The sequence below is a fragment of the Mus caroli genome, unplaced genomic scaffold, assembly GCF_978045245.1.
Source record: "Mus caroli unplaced genomic scaffold, Mus_caroli_1 scaffold_5, whole genome shotgun sequence".
Taxonomy (NCBI): Eukaryota; Metazoa; Chordata; class Mammalia; order Rodentia; family Muridae; genus Mus; species Mus caroli.
The window spans coordinates 66,447,889-66,464,061 of NW_028227260.1; the positions used below are offsets into that span (position 1 = coordinate 66,447,889).

General features: G+C 40.5%; 1 protein-coding gene across 2 annotated transcripts in view; it reads left to right on the forward strand.

The window, feature by feature from the left end:
- Hdac8 (histone deacetylase 8) overlaps positions 1 to 16,173 on the forward strand; it is a 239,923-nt gene that overhangs the window by 82,368 nt on the left and 141,382 nt on the right. Inside the window, exon 8 of one of the 2 annotated variants that reach the window (XR_003835670.1) lies at positions 14,483 to 14,605. The exons of the other annotated variant lie outside the window; for it this stretch is intronic. The gene's annotated coding sequence lies outside the window, so the exon portion shown is untranslated. The remainder of the gene's footprint in view (positions 1 to 14,482; positions 14,606 to 16,173) is intronic. 2 annotated transcript variants of the gene reach the window in all.

The following is a 16,173-nucleotide window of genomic DNA, read 5'->3' on the forward strand; positions in this document are numbered from 1 at the left end:
CTCCATTTAAAGTTTATTTTTATTTCTTACTGTGTATGCATGTATATGGGTATGTATATATGACTGCAGGTGCCTGTGGAGGCCAGAAGATGTGACTCCTCCATGGCTGGAGTTCCAGGCAGTTGGGATGTGTCTGACATGGGTGGTGGGAACCTAGCTCCAGTTCTCTGCAAAAGCCATCTTTCCAGTCCCATCCTACCTTAATGTTTTTACCTCTCTCCATTTAATTGTAATTTAAAGGGTTTTTTTTTTGCATTTTGGGGAATGAAATTGATGTGTTTTGTTTGTTTGTTTGTTCATTTGACTGGTTGGTTGGTTAGTGATTTTGTTATTATTTTGGTTTGGTTTGATTTGGTTTTTTGAGTCAAGGCTTCTCTCTGTAGACCAGGTTGGCTTCAAACTCACAGAGATTTATCTACCTCTGCCTCCCTAGTGCTACAATTAAATGTGTGCTCTACCATCACCCAGCTTTAAATTAATTTTTTTAGAGCTTCACTTGCTTCTTGAGAACATTTGTGGTCTTGTTACTGGGCTAGACCAGGTAGCTAACCTAGAGAGTACTTGTTATTTAGCATAGCACCTGGGTTCCAATGTAGCTTCTCCCCTCACTCTCCTCCTTCATGTTAACATGTAACAGTGGGGTAGTTAAAGGAATACCATGTCTAACCCTAAACTTTTATTCTTTGATAGAGTATTTTGTGCATCTGTACTCAGTGTCACTCCATCCAATAAAGAACAGGAAAAAAAAATCACACCACTGATTCTTAATATAGTGTCTTCCAAGTGTGTGTTTATAGCACAAGAACTATTGTCTGACTTGAGCATCACCTTGGAACTGGACGTCCTAGGTGTTTTAAACGCAGCATTAGTTCCTGTGAGTCTAAGACCAACATTTACCTCTCCAAAGACACTCTGACCTTCCTGCCAAAGAACTCGGTGGATCTGCACTTTTTATAGTTTCTGAAACATTAGTTAACATGGAGGAGGAGGGTGAGGGGAGGAGCTTCCTGTGTGCCCAGGTGCTGTGCTAAACATCTGACATGGATTTCTATTCTGGGTATGTGTGCATGTTTAAATGGGAAAAAAACTATTTTATTCATTCATTCTTCAAAAATGTATCATCTACTGTATAACAGACACTACACTAGGCACTGCGACAGGAAATAAAGCAGAACGCTGTAAGCCGCAGCTTGGTTTCTAGGGTGTACTTATTAACTGGGACAGGAGTAGCACTGCATCTACTAAAAGTATGCATTGTGTCACTTTATCTTTGTCACAGCCTACATGCTATAAAAGTGGTCAGACATCCAGAAAGGGATGGAACCAAACTTTGTTTTTTCTTTTTCTTTTTTTCTTTCATTTTTTTATATTCTCATATATTGCATCCCAATTGTAGTTTCCCCTCCTTCCCCTCTCCCAGTCTCCTCCCTACTTCCTCTCTCCCCTAGATCCACCCCTGGCTCTGCTTCACCTCAGTAAAGAGCAGGCCTCCCAGGGACATCAACCAAACATAGAAACCAGACTTTAAACTTGTGTCTCTCCCTAGCCAGTGTCTATGTTGTCTGTAAAGTAGCTCATGGAAGTGTGAAAACTGTTACATACAGTGACAAGGTACCTAAGAGTTCTTGGAAAACTTGATTGTAGAACATTGCAGAAGTCATTTTAAAAAATAAACCATTTAGCTTTATCCAAATCAATCACATGACCTCTCCAGTAAACAACCTATTGTGGGTATGAATGTGCAGCTGAGATTTGGGGAGAAAATAATCTCAATCTTCAAGATTTAATTTGTAGTTTTATAGACAGAAAACAAGAATTTACTTCCTAGATATGGAATTCTTGATTTAGGTTTGAACATAGAAACTCTATGAGTTCATTTAGCTATTCCTGCTATAGAAGGTGAGTGGGGTCACCTGTCATTTTATAGAGCTCTTCCTGGTGAAGTCCATCCTTTTCATGTACCAAATTTTTAGACTAGTTTTATAAAATATTGTTTACTTCTATGCATTTTGTATGACAAAACGTCTGGTATCTCTTGGTCCTGGCAGGAGGCCATATGTCCATATAGGGTAGAGATGCTCCATCCACACTCCAAACGAGTCAATCAGTAACCCACTGAGTAAAACAAGAAGCAAACGATATCTCTAAAGGAGTTTTAATGGGAGTGTTTCCTTTCAATGTTGACTTTTAATGTTAATATTTAAAGAAGAGATATTTTAATGACGATAGGTGTTCCTTTCATTATAATGACAGGACAACTAGAAATTACCTTCCACTTGGACTTGCGTCTGGCACTTGGCCCTCCGTCTCATTGAAATTTAGAAACAGGTAGAGCGTCAGTGAAAGAGAACCAAGCAATTATAATTTGCTCCTTTGGGTTTCATGATGTGGCAACAGCAGTACATCTCACAGATATTCATACATACATATTTTAAGCAGTACAAATTTTTCAAATCCCCTTCAGTTTGATGAAAAGGGATGGACTCTTCGAGAATTTTGTATTTGAGTACAAATAATTACATAGACTTACTTCCATCCTCATCTCCATTTTCATTAAAATTGGAAAACTGGCAGAAACTCATCACACAATTATCCTACCTCTCTTTTCATTTGGGTCACAGCTACACTGCCTGGATAATCACTAGTCACTTTGGTCCAGTAATAAAGGTAACAAAAGCTGCCAATTCATCCTGTAAGCCTTGCATCTGGAACTTGGCCCTCTGTAACTAAGGTATTTTTATTACACGCTTTTGTTCGATTTGATAAACTTCTATCCCGCCTCTCTGTAGTGTAGCAGATGTAAAATTGCCTATTGTTTCTGGAAAATAGATGAGTCAGACACTAATTAGATTCACTGATAATGTTAGCCACAGGTGGAAGTGAGGCCAAAGTGGGCCGTTCATTTATTCTTCCCTGTTTGATGCGTCTTTTAAAATATTACATTCAGAAGGCTTTAAGAGCTTCACAATGTAGGATAATTTGGAGGGAGGGATCCTGTGCTTCATTATCTGAGTTGTCCTGAGCCAGTGAGCTAACCATGCATGTCTGGAGGACTTGTGTGAGGCTATAGTGAGAGCCAGTAATTTCTCTCACCTAGTCCTTAGGGCCTGAAATGTGTGCGGTTGGAGAGCCAGGCCATTTTCATTTCTGTCTCCTCCAGACTGCACCTGACCCCATGAAGAAGTCTTCCCAGGTGACTTTTATCCCATGTAAGTTAAGGAGGAAAATGTTCTAAGATTCTGTGAAAGGTCACTGTGCCACTCTGGGGCATTTTCTCTGTTCTCTTCTTCGTGATGACTGATTCCTGCCACTGGAGAAAGTGACCTGATTCTTTGGCAACAGGTTAATAAGTTCTGACGCTAGAACATGTTCTGATCCTAGAAACTATCCAGAGGCAGGAAGACCTTGTCCTAAATGGAAATCGTGATAATCATACCCTTTAATAACGCAGAGCTTCTCTGAAAAAAGATGCCAAACACAACTAGGACTGTGTTCAGTGGAATGTTCTAACATCAAAATTCACGCTGTTCCCATTCCACTGCTCTCTCCACTGTGTGCCTCCTACCTCCACTGTAATTCTCCCCTCCCCTTAGTCTTTAGTTGATGCCCTGCCCCTTCAGTCCAGCCTATGAAAACTGCTTAAGCTGTACAGAAGTGTTACAGCTTTGAATGAGCGCACCTACTGCTGCCCTATGCCTAGCAGCTGCTTTGATGTGTGAGCTGGCTTATGTTGACTTGGACCTGACTTTAAGAGGTTCACTTAAAGCTAGACTCCACCACCTGAGGAAGAAGCCTGGTGCTGAGTTTAGGAGGACCTTAGCATGTTCTCTTGCCTGTTGTACTATCAGGAAAGAGCCATAGCCACTGATATTTTTTTTATTTTAAAAAATAATTTTAAAAAGCCTTATCAACTAACCAGATAAGTTAGCAAGTAAGATGTGGTGGGGAGTGGGGGAATGCTAGAGAGAAAGGGCAGTGTTTGCCTGGAGATGCTGTGAGAGAGGTTCTGTGGGAGCTGGATGTGAAGGGGCTTGTGTGTACTAGCTCCATGTAGGAGAATCCCAAGGAGGTGGGGAAATGAGGAGGGTATGGGGGCATCTTAAATGTATGAGGGGTGATGCAGAAAAATATCTATCCTATTTAAATATAGGCAAGCCTCACTAACTCAACCTAATTAGAGAAAAGCCAGTCTGAATCATGGAATATTTTAAATGCATTTTTATTACTTTCAAGCATTGGACATGCTAGTAATTCAAAATAGACTAACAGCATAGAACAGCACCTCAGGGAAGGGGCTTTAAGAATCATTTGTAATTAGCATATCAATTATTTGTATGTAAGTGGATGTGCACAAAGTGCATAAAAAGTTTATTCTCCTAAGTAGGACAAACATTCCCCAGTGCAGCCCTGTTTACACTATTAATTTGCTTAGCCAGCCCTTTTTGTGCCAAGATAGATGTATGTAAGAAATGCTTATTTCCTTAGGGAAGAATGAATCGCTTCCCTGTGTTTAGTCCAGTAACTAAGAAGCTGAGCGCCATTTGATTGGTTTGGGATTTCCAGGATATAGAGTTTTGAATTTGCATACAGACTGGAGAGATTTCATATGGAGAAGATCTGGCAGCCATTGCCAGAGACCCAGTTTCCCCATCTGGATTTCATTGAAGTGATCTGGATTTCATCAAGCAACAGGACACTGATCCTAAATGATCCACCAGACACTCCAACGTAGACATGTTTAAAATACATCCTGCCCCAGAAAAATAACTGCCAAAATATGATAAGTTGGAGTTACTCTATGTGCGGTACTTAAAAGTAATAAAACTGCATTTCTTTTTAAGTCCCACAAAAACCATGCAATAGCAAGTTAATGATGGAAATCAATCCCCAAACCCTTTCTTGCACACCTCATTGTGTGACAGCATTGCACCGATTTCCAATCATCTGGGAGAGGATATTCTATTGTGATGAGCTGCACCAGGTGCTAACTATATGGCAGGATTTCGCCTTTGAATCTCAGTGAGGCCCCCCTGAGTCAGAAAGGGCAAGGGAAGGGCTAGGGGCATGTTTATTGTTAACAAGTCATTATTGTCCACGTAAGTTTGCAAAGCAGTGTGATTGCAGTGAAAGAGAGATTTTAAAGGGCAAGAAGAAATATGATTAGGAAATGAAAAGCAGAGATACCTGCCGATATTTTACCCTACATGAACTAAGGTGTGCTCTGGGTAAACTGTGAATTCTTCGAGGCTTAGTGAGAGAGTAGAGACAAGTGTGGAGAACATCAGCATGGGCAGGAAGTCCATGGACTGTCGGTGCAACTACAGCTTGGAATGGCTCCAGCTCTCCCCTTTCCCCAAGGGCATCACTAGCCAGGGTCTGCAAAGGCCAAATAGCTCTTTGGCTTCCAATCTGATTTTTTTTGCGTAAGAAATCAGAGAAGTTGGTTTCGATTTTAATAATATATTCTTCCAGCCTCTATATAACAGAAAGGCACTTGTGTTTCTGCCCCCTCTTAAAGTGAATTTTGTGTTTGGTGAAAGGTAATAGATTGGCAGCACTGGAAAATGAATTACTGTATTCCCAGAACAGGTATAACCAGGCAGTGACACTATGAAATTTCTCTCTGCCTTTGGGGACCATTAGAGTATTACTCAGGAAGTCACTGCTATGGTGTGCTGTGCTGAACTCCACAGAATCCTAACGGACTTTAAGAATTAACATAGCACTCAAAGGGCCTGACTTAAAGCCATTCATTTATTCATTCAGCATTATGCAGTGCTTACTACGTGCCTGATGCTGGGAGAAGACATTCACAAATGTTGTATCATTTAATCTCCACAATAACATATGAGAGGGAGAATATCATTCTTGGTTTATAGAGAAGGAAAACAAGGCTCAAAAGCAAAGTGATCTGCACATGTCACCACACACACACTGGAGCCAGGCTCTTCTGACTCCGTGCCAGTCTTCTCCCTGAACTAGGTACTGTGGAGTTTGCAAAGCAGGCTGAGGAGATATATGCTCAAACAATATGACACAAATCCGAATGTAATTTGCACCATGGGCACTCCTGGTGGTTACAGAGCAGTGAAATGTCCTATCCCAGAACACATAGTGAGCTATTAGCACAGCAAGCCTTAGGATTCATATTCTTTCCATTGTCTTCCAGACCTGCCTCTCTGCCCAGCCCACCACCTGCCCAGATAATATCTACCCTGCTTGCTGGGGGGGCGGGTGGGGGTGGGGGTGTCTAGCCTTTCAGAATGAAAAAAGCCTTAAAGCCATGGGACTCAGTGATGACACCATTGGATTCCAATTGGAATTTGTATACTAATTCTAGCTCTGACAAGTCACTCTGGGCCACTGGCATGGTCCTCTAATTCTGTATGACTCACTCACTCTTGTGTGAGTGAATGAGAATGGTTTACTTCCAAGAAGTACAGCAAGAGATAAGTAATAATACACTAAAAATAGTGTACATCCCTTCCTGTTGCCAAGGTGAAATATAATTAATGAGAGAATTACGTATACTACAAGGCCAGCATAGAAAGAAATGCCAATTAGAATCTATGTTTTTATGTAATGGGCTCAGCAATGAGAGGAAAAGAAAAATCCCTTTAAAGTGCTACAGAACTACGTCATAAAAATTAAAAGAAAATAAAAAGAGAGGACAGGTTGTGGGTTGGTTGGTGAATTTGGAGAGTTTAAGATTTGGTTTTTATTTTATAGGTTTGGATGTTTTAGATGTCTGGGAAACCAGTACAGCTTGCCTGATGCTAAAAGCAGAGAAAAAAAACAACATAGGAAATTAAATGCCTTAAATGTGTCCAAGAGGCACCCGTGGCCCCCCAAAGAAATGACACATCATCCTCACTGCAGGGAGCCCCACTCCAATTCCTGCCTCCCACAACTATTTGTAATAGATCTGAAATCACTGAGGCATTCGCCATATGCTGAGTCCCCTGACAGCTTGAGTCTTTGCAGAATGAGTCAGCAGTACCTGAGTTGAGATAGGATTGCAAAAGTATAGAAAACACACAGAGAAGAAAAGTTGACCGGCCTCACATTTGGGACTGATGAGCGATTCTTTGGGTCTCTCACACAGCCCTCTTCTGAATCCCACCAAATGCAGTGACTTTAGTATTTATATCTTAGAGAGGAGCTTTGCTGCTGGCAAGAACGTCTCTCAGGCTGACTGTGGGGGCTCAAAGCATTAGTACTCTCCCTCTGCGGCTGGCTAAACAGTTTGTCAACTTTTAAGTTTCTTGTTTTTATATCTAGTGAGGGAGTGCCTAGAGCAGTGGTTCTCAGTCTTCCTAATGCTGTAACCCCTTAATACAGTTAATTCCTCGTTTGTGGTGACCCCCAAACAGAAAAATATTTTCGTTGCTGCTTTATAACTGTAATTTTGCCATAGTTATGAACTGATATCTGATATGCAGGATATCTGATTTGCAACCCCGTAAAAGGGTTCCTTGACTCCCAGAGGGGTTGCGACCCACAGGTTGAAAAACACTGCTCTAGAGTGTTACTAGTGCTTGTTAGAAAACATGGGAGATGCTTGCCTTGCAGAGCTGAGATATAAGCAAAAGTCAGGAAATGGGACCCGCTGGCAGCCTGTCTCTCTCACGGGCCTGGCTAGGCAGACAAGTTAGGGTTACTGTGCCCTATCACCAGCTGTGATCATGACTGTAACACTGTCAGTCTGGCATCCCATTACCTGGAAGTGAGAACTTTAGTTTCATAATTCCCTAACAAACCAATAATAAACACATGCTCTCCACTCCCCTGACACCACCACCACGTGCTGGAGGGAAAATGGCGCCAGGGAATAATGTCAAGGGTGCAGAGCAGAAGCTATGGGTGAACGCCTCAGAGGTTTGGGGGCTTTTCTTTTACCTCCAAGTACTTTGCCTGTCATCACCCCTAGCTTTTCTTCTCCTCAGGCTCAAACATCCTCCCCCAAATCAAGACCTGCTGAAGTTTCTGTGCCTGCTTCTCCTCATTTGCATAGCCCCCTCTGAAAACCAGACTGAAGGCTGGGGGATCAGGTTTCTCATCCAGAAAACTGCATTTCAAATGAATGTCTTGTGTGTTTATAAGGAGGTTACTAATGTAGTGTAATGAGATGCCTGTCTTCCCCCTCCCTTCTGGGGAAGAGATTTTATACTTTCATAAAAACTTAAAATTAATGATATCAGGGCAGGGAGTAGCAGTGTTAAGGCTGTTAGGGAAGGTTTCCCAAAAGCAATCTGGGGTGGCATTTCATTCATGTACTCATTTAATGACTATTTATTGAATGTCTACTATGTCTAAAGTATTGATTCTACGTTCAAGGAAGTTAGGGAAATTTTTAAAATGTTAGATAGAGATTGATTTTCATATTCACACACACTTGAATAAAACAAAACATGGGAAGTTGCAAGAACCATAAAATTTAGGATGCTATAGGCATTCAGAGGAGATAAATACTTCAGAAAAAGGCTTAATTAAGGAGGTAACATTTGATCTGGGTTCTAAAGGGTACCTAATTACTACATCTTTAGAAAGTGTGCAAATGTCTATGCATATTTATAAAATCTGGGTCAAGTTTGAATATACAGAAATTGCCGGGAAGGATAATTGTGTAGAAAGGGAACAGTGAGACCAGGGTTGGAGAGGAGCAGTGGTTCAGCCTGGCTGGACTGTAAAGTGGGTGAGAGGCAGAAGTCCCAAAGACTGGAAAAGTGGGGGGGGGGGACTATGCGGCATGGCAGAGCTCAAACTCTTAGCTATAAAAATTTGTACCGTATCCTGTCAGCACTAGGAAAACCAGTGAAGGCTTTGAAAACTGAGGAAATAAGAAAATCAGAGTTTGCTTGAGAAAATCAGTACTTAAAAGTACTACTCTGCAGTGGCCCTGCTTGTGGGTGACAACCTAGGTGACATAGCTGGTGCCTGACCTGCCACATCATGTAGTTCAGAAAGTCATAGAAGCAGGTAAATTGTAATAATTGAAAGGTCCAACTCGGGTGACAGGCTGCAGTTCTGACACTTAATAAATGTGTGATACTCTGTAGACGTCTGAACCCTGTGCTGCAGTTTTCTCATCTAGAAAATAAATTTCATGACACATCTGCCTTATATTTTTATGAGATCTAAAACGTGTTAATACATATAAAGTTCATAGAACAGTACTGTATCCTTCCTGGGTAAAGTCCTCAAAAACTATTAGCTCCTAGTATTTTTTCCATTTATGGAGGAGATGGGATTTAAAGAATGACTGTGGCTATAACGTAGACATGGAAAAAGGTAGTGTTTAGCCACAAGGCGACGTGACAAAAGGCCTACTTATATGAAGACGCACAGTGAGTGAGGTAAGCAGTTTGCCTGTGGGGTGACACATCACAGGTCAAGGGGTTATTGAGTAATAGGATTTTAAAAGCAAGCCAGAGGTAGATCAGGAGGGACTTGGAATCATAACCTAAAGTAGAGGAACACTGAAGGATTTGGGATAAGGCAAGTGACTTGATTGAAACTTTTCCTAAGGAAAATTAGCTTATTAGTAGTTTGTGTGAAGGATTAAACATGAAAGAGAGTTGAGGCAGGGCAAATAGTGGAAGCTATTGGTGGATCCACTGTAGCTCGTGAGGCTAGATTCAGTGTGTGATGAGAGACAGACAGACAGACAGACACAGACAGACACATGTTAGTGATGACTAGCAGGAGAGGAACACAGAGGAGGACTCAGGCTTCATCAGTTTGTACATGAGGGACTGAAGGTGTGCCCATCATTAATACATAAAGAACTGCAAGAAATAAGATAACAGGTTCAGCATGGTCCAATGGAGCTGTAAATCACAGCTCCTCTGAACAAACTGAGAGGCTGGTCCCAAAATTTATATACAAATCCAACCAGGAATGGTCCAGACAGTCTTGAAAATAAAGGACAAAACGTGGGAAACCAATACTTTCTAATATTCAAACTTAACTATAAAGTGATAGTAATCTAGGAGCATTATGGACACTTAAGGACAGATGCATAGGTGATAGAACTGAGCTCAGAGATGAAGAATAAGGCACATTTACAGTCATGTGATTTTCTGTAGCAGGGGCCAAGATCACTGAGTGGGACAACTGGACGGCACTATGTAAAACAATGAAGTTAGATCTTTGCATCACACCATGTTAAAAAAAAAAGTTGGCTTAGATCCAATATAAAAGTGTAAATGCTAAATACTATTAAACTCTTTGAATAAAACATAGATTATGACATTGGGTTAAGCAATTGTTTCTTAGATGTCACATGAAAAACATAAGCAATAACAGCAAAAATGGGTAAAACAGATTTTGTCAAAAGTTAAATTTTTTTTCTTTTTCTTTCTGAGATTATAATATATTTAAAATAATGCTTCCTTCCCGTCCCTCCCTACAAGCCTCCTAATATACCTCCCCTTGGTCTCTTTCAAATTCACAGCTTCTTTTTTATTAATTGTTATTACATACATGTGTGTCCATGTATATACATATATTCCTAAATTTAACCTGCTCAGTCTGTATAATTTAGTACAATGTATGTTTTCAGGGCAATTTTGTACTTGAAGTGACACTATTAAAAACATGCACAGAGAGCTGGGTAGTGGTGGCGCACGCCTTTAATCCTAGCACTTGGGAGGCAGAGGCAGGAGGATTTCTTGAGTTTGAGACCAGCCTGGTCTACAGAGTGAGTTCAAGGACAACCCGGACTACACAGAGAAACCCTGTCTCAGGAAAAAAAACAAAAAAACAAGACAGAAAATAAGTGCTGACAAGAATGTAGAGATATTTGAACACTCAAACACTGCTGGTGGAAATGTACAGTGATGCAGCCACTATGGGGGGAAAAACCCTGGGATTTCTCAGATGCTTAAACATACAGTTATCACATAGCCTTGTAGACACACACACACGTCCAACATAATTAAAAATGTGTCCACATAAAAACTTGTACCTATCTATTCCCCAGTAGCATTATTCATATTAAGCAGAGAGAAGAAACTATCCAAATATTTATCAATTTATGAATAGACAAGCACACAATGAAATATTTGTTAAAAGAAAGGAATGAAGAGCTAGATGTGATATTGCATGCTTGTAATCTCAGCACTTGGGAGGTAAAGGTAGGGCCACGAGATGTTTCAGGCCATCCCTAGCTACATAGTAAGTTTTAGTCCAACCTGAGCTACACAAGACCCTATGTCAATAATACTCCACAAAGAGAAAAATATAATACTAGTTCATGTGATGACACAGATGAACCTTGAAAACTTAAGTGAAAGAATACAGATACCAAAGAACACATATTTTACACCTCTACTTACATAAGGACAAAACTAGATAAATCTATAAAAATTGAAAGTAGATCAATGCTTTCAAGGATTTGTGGTTTAGAACATGGTAGAATGAGTAGTAACTATTCGTGGTCACAAAGCTTCATCCGAGCATGATGAGAAAGTTCTAAAATCCTTTGTAGTTAATGACTACATAATTCTGTGGCTACGTTAAGAAAAAAACCAGCATCATACACTTTAGATGGAGGACTTGTATGATATGTATCAATTGTTTTAAATATACTTTATGTGCATATTACATATACACAAATTGTGTGTGTGTGTGTGTGTGTGTGTGTCTGTGTGTGTCTGTGTGTGTCTGTGTAGGCTAGTGGTCACCCTCTGGTGTCTCGTGAACCCTTGTGTTTTTCGCAGCAGGTTCTCAATGAACTTGAAGCTTTTCAATTAAGATAGGCTAGCTGGCCAGCAGCTCCAGGGATCCCCCTGTTTCTGCCTCCCCAGGCCTGGATTACAAGAACATGCTCCCACACCCCACTTTTTTTACTAGTTCTGGGGATCTAAGTCAGGTTCTCGTTCTTGTGCTGCAAGCATCTCACTGCTTAAACTGTTTCCTTAGCCCCTGTTTTAATATATTTTGAACAAAATCTGTTCCTGAAACAGAACATGCTCTTAATCAACTGGAGATCTTTGAGTAGAAACAGCTGCCAGTTGATTTAAGGTTTCACAGGCTAACAGAGAAAAAGACATGGCTAGGTGGCCCAGTCTCAGTCAGTTCTCTTCCCTGCAGGAAGTATAGGGGACCCTAACATGGATGAAACTTTGGCAACATTGGCAAGGAGGAAGGAACACAGGCCATTAATCACCCAAAGAAAGTCTATCCTTTGAGGGGCAGAGATGGGAGATGAGAGAAAGATTTCATGAGTGGTCTGTAGCCCTTAAAGCAACAGGAAAATGACTCCAGACCCTTAGAGAAGATAGCATTGTGAAGAAAGAATTAAGTGGAGGACATTCCCAGGTAGAGACAAGAAGTAGAGGAATGTACTCGTTACACAGAACCTCAACTCGTCAGTTATCTCAATAAGAGGCAGACAAGGATTGAGCTTAAATGATTCATTTCAAATTAGGAGGAAGTGGAGTTAATGCAGGGCCCTCGTTTAACAAACCTTTATACTTGATATTTTGGGTGGTGTGGTGGTTTTGTTTTGAGACAGGGCCTTCCTACATGGCTCTGACTGAGCTGGTGTTTCTTATGAACTCGGGCTGGCCCTCACACTGGCTTGGCAATCCCTGCCTCTGCCTCCCAAGTGCTAGGATTACAAGTGAACACTACCACATCCATCTTGTGTTTGAGTTTTTAGAAATAAGATCACAAATGCCCTTTCATTCTATTTTTTGCTGTTGAGGCAGGCTCTTGCCATGTAGCCTAGACTGCCCTCACACTCACTCTCCTGCCTCAGCCGCCTGAATACTGAGAGTTTTATTAGAACAGATGATAAATACAATTTTTTTTTCAATCAGAAGTGAAATAAAGGGTTGCCAAATTCCAGAAACTAGATGGTCTTTATCAATCTATAAATGTTTATGGATTTGATGATCAGAGTTGTAAATACAAATTATAGTGAAACAATTCTTTGGAATTATTAGCTACTGCAGGAGAAGAGATCAGAAAATGTGGATAGCGTGGCTTAATCAAAGGCCTTATGTTGGCAAGTCAAAACTGACCATTTGTTAAGAATGCTTGTCCTAGTTTCTGAAATCAACCATAGTCTCAGAAAGAAAACAGGTGGGTTGGTGGTTTGAAAACAAGTGATCAAGCAATCAGTTGTAACATGAACAAAGAGCAAGTTCAATAAGGACATGGGAAGACAGAAAAACTGTAGCAGGCAAAGAAGTTTCAGAGTTCAGGGTCTTAGATGTGAAGTGGTCCCAAGTGTTTGCTTATCAAGTCGTGCTTAGGAATAACTAATATGGAATGTAGGCAGACACTGTGGTTGAAACCAGAAAGACAGTAATGTCAGAAAATTTCTCCTTGGAGAAAAGTGAGGTGGTTTTTTGTTTGTGTTTATTTGTTTGTTTGTTTGTTTAATTCTGGAAACCCATTGCCAACCGTGTACATTGCATAGAGTAGGCATTCAATTAACATTTATTGGTGGATGGGTAGAGGGGTGGGTGGGTGGATCAGTGGATGAACAAACATTATAGCACTTAATACTGTTTTGTACTTCCCTATCTTCTACTCCCTGCTGAACCATCAACAGTATCAGGTCTTTGCCTCTGGATTCTCCCCTCACCCCTTTTTGAGACAGGGTCTCAAAGTTGTGGCTAATCTGCTAATTCACTAATAACCCAGGCTGGTCTAAAATATTGGGCAATCCTCTTGCTGCAATTCCTATGGACTAGTATTATAAGAATGTGTTACCATCCCTAATATAGGGAATAATAGATACTTAACTCTGGGATTAAGTGAATGAACAAATACTGAACCACAGAGAATAACAACAAAGAAAGAGAGAAGAAATTAGTATTTGGTTAATATAAACAAATGATGTTGACTTCAAAGTGGAGCTAGGAAGCCAGGCCTGGTGGCACAGGCATATACTTTCAGCACTCAGGAAGTTAAAACAGGAGGTCTCCGTGAGTTCTAGACTAGCCAGGGCTACATAGTGAGACCATGTCTCAAAAAACAAACAAACGAAAAAAAAAAAAAACCAAAAAAAACAGAACAAGTAAATTATAATAAACAAGGAGAGGAAGAGGGGTATGAGCTTGGAAATGGTCATTGCTCCAAAAATACCCCCCATTTGCAGTCACTGATCTCTAACAAGCTGCCCACCCTTCCCAAGGTTTTCCATATTTCCCTGGCCCTGTGTCATTCTCACATTGTCCTTGTGCCTAGAAAGCTTCAGCGTCTCCTGTGCTAGCCTCTCCGCTTCCAGGCTTTATGATTTTGGTCCTTACATGTGACATCAACAAGCAGAGCTCTTAAGTATATTTTTTTTTTAGCAAGATCAGTACTTACAGATCTCCAGAGGCTCCCATTTGACTGTCAAAACAAATGAAAATCTGAGTACTTTTCCATGTCCACCAGCTTTCTATAAACCGAGGTTTAGTCGGTGTACAAAATGCCTTACCTTTTTCAAAGCTTCTGATTCCTGTTTTTTCTACCCATCCAGAGCCTGTTCACCAGAACTCCCTGAAGACTCATTTTCCCTACAGCTCTAATGAAGACAACTGTTCCAGAAACACCTCCCTTCCTTTCCTTCCTCTCTCCTAATTACCAGTCATGAGCATTATAGGTATCTTCTTTTCTTGGGTATCCCTTCATGTTGCTCTATTAATTTTGTCATGGAAGTTCTTCTCAAGTCCCTGTCTTTCTTGTGTTGGTGGCCTCTAGATGGTTATCCCTGATCAGCCTTCAGCATATTCCACACTAGAGTTCACTTATCTCTTAAGATGAAATGTTAATTGTGTCCCCCACACACAAACAGCAAACACATTGCACATGGACATGCCCACATATAATGTTTGAGATGTTTCACACACTTTACATAAAAACCCAAAGTCATTTATTTCTGTCTGTATACATGTCCTCTTACTGCTTCTAGCCTGCATGTCACATGCACTTCCTTCTCCAAAGCTCCTCTGCTCTTGGTAACTTCCATAAGCATCCCTGCCCTTAGCTCCCCTAACCTTACTGCACAAACCTTCAACTGTCTCTTTTTCTCCTATGCTTTTTGTTTTGTTCTGTTTAAACATTTCTAGGGATTAAATTCAGGTCTTACGCTTGCTAGTGTCTATGCTTTTAAAGTAACACTTTAAATTGTTATGAATTTATTAATGTTACTGGGTGGGGCACATGTGTAACAGAGTTGGTTCTTTTCTTTTCCTGGGGTCATTGGGCTTGGTGGCAAATATCTTTACCACCTAGTAAAGCTAGTTCAGTGGCTTTAGCAAAACTTTATTTCAAAATAACCACATGTTCACAGGAGGTTGCAAAGGGAAGTCCTGTGTACTTCATTCCGATTCCACCAGTTATGCATATATTCACTTATTTGTGTCTATGTAATTTTATCATATCTGTAGCCTCACATGACAATTACAATCAAAATTCAGAACTTTACCACCACATATAGGGTGTTGGGCTACTCCTATAACTGTCACAGCCATCTATAACTCTTAGCAATGACTAATTAATGTCTTCCTTTAGTAGATAAGATTTTACAATGTTATATGAATAGAATCACACAGTATTATTCTTTTTTAGATTGGCCTCGGGTACCCAGCATACCTTCCTTGTAATGCACTCAAATTCTTTGTGTATAGTAACAGTTTGTTTCTTCATATTGATGTAAAGTAGTCCACTGCTGTGCCTGCTGGTTTTTTAACCATTTACCTATTAAAGTGCATTTGGATTTTTTCCAGTTGAAGCTATTATATGTAAAGATGCTACACACATTCATGTGCAAGTTTCTACATGACAATAAGTCTTAACTCTCTGGAATAAATCACCCAAGAGTGCAATTGCTAGCTCATATGGCAAGTCTATTTTTAGTTTTGTCAGGAACTGCTAAATTATTTTCCAGAGTGGCTATACCATTTTACATTCCCACTAACGAGATACGTGTGATCCAGTCTCCGCATCTTCACCAGGAATTATTATCACTGTTTGCTCCTAGACATCTTGAGAATTGGCTCATATATGGTGCATCTCATCTTTCAGGACCTAAAGAGCCTCCATAGTCTCTGTAGGGCCATTTCTAACCTCACCTGGACCAGCTCACTTCTCTCTCCCTTGTGCCATATTTAATACTTCATTTATCATTGTGGTTTAGTTATTTATTCTCAGAGTTTGTGCATTCCCCTC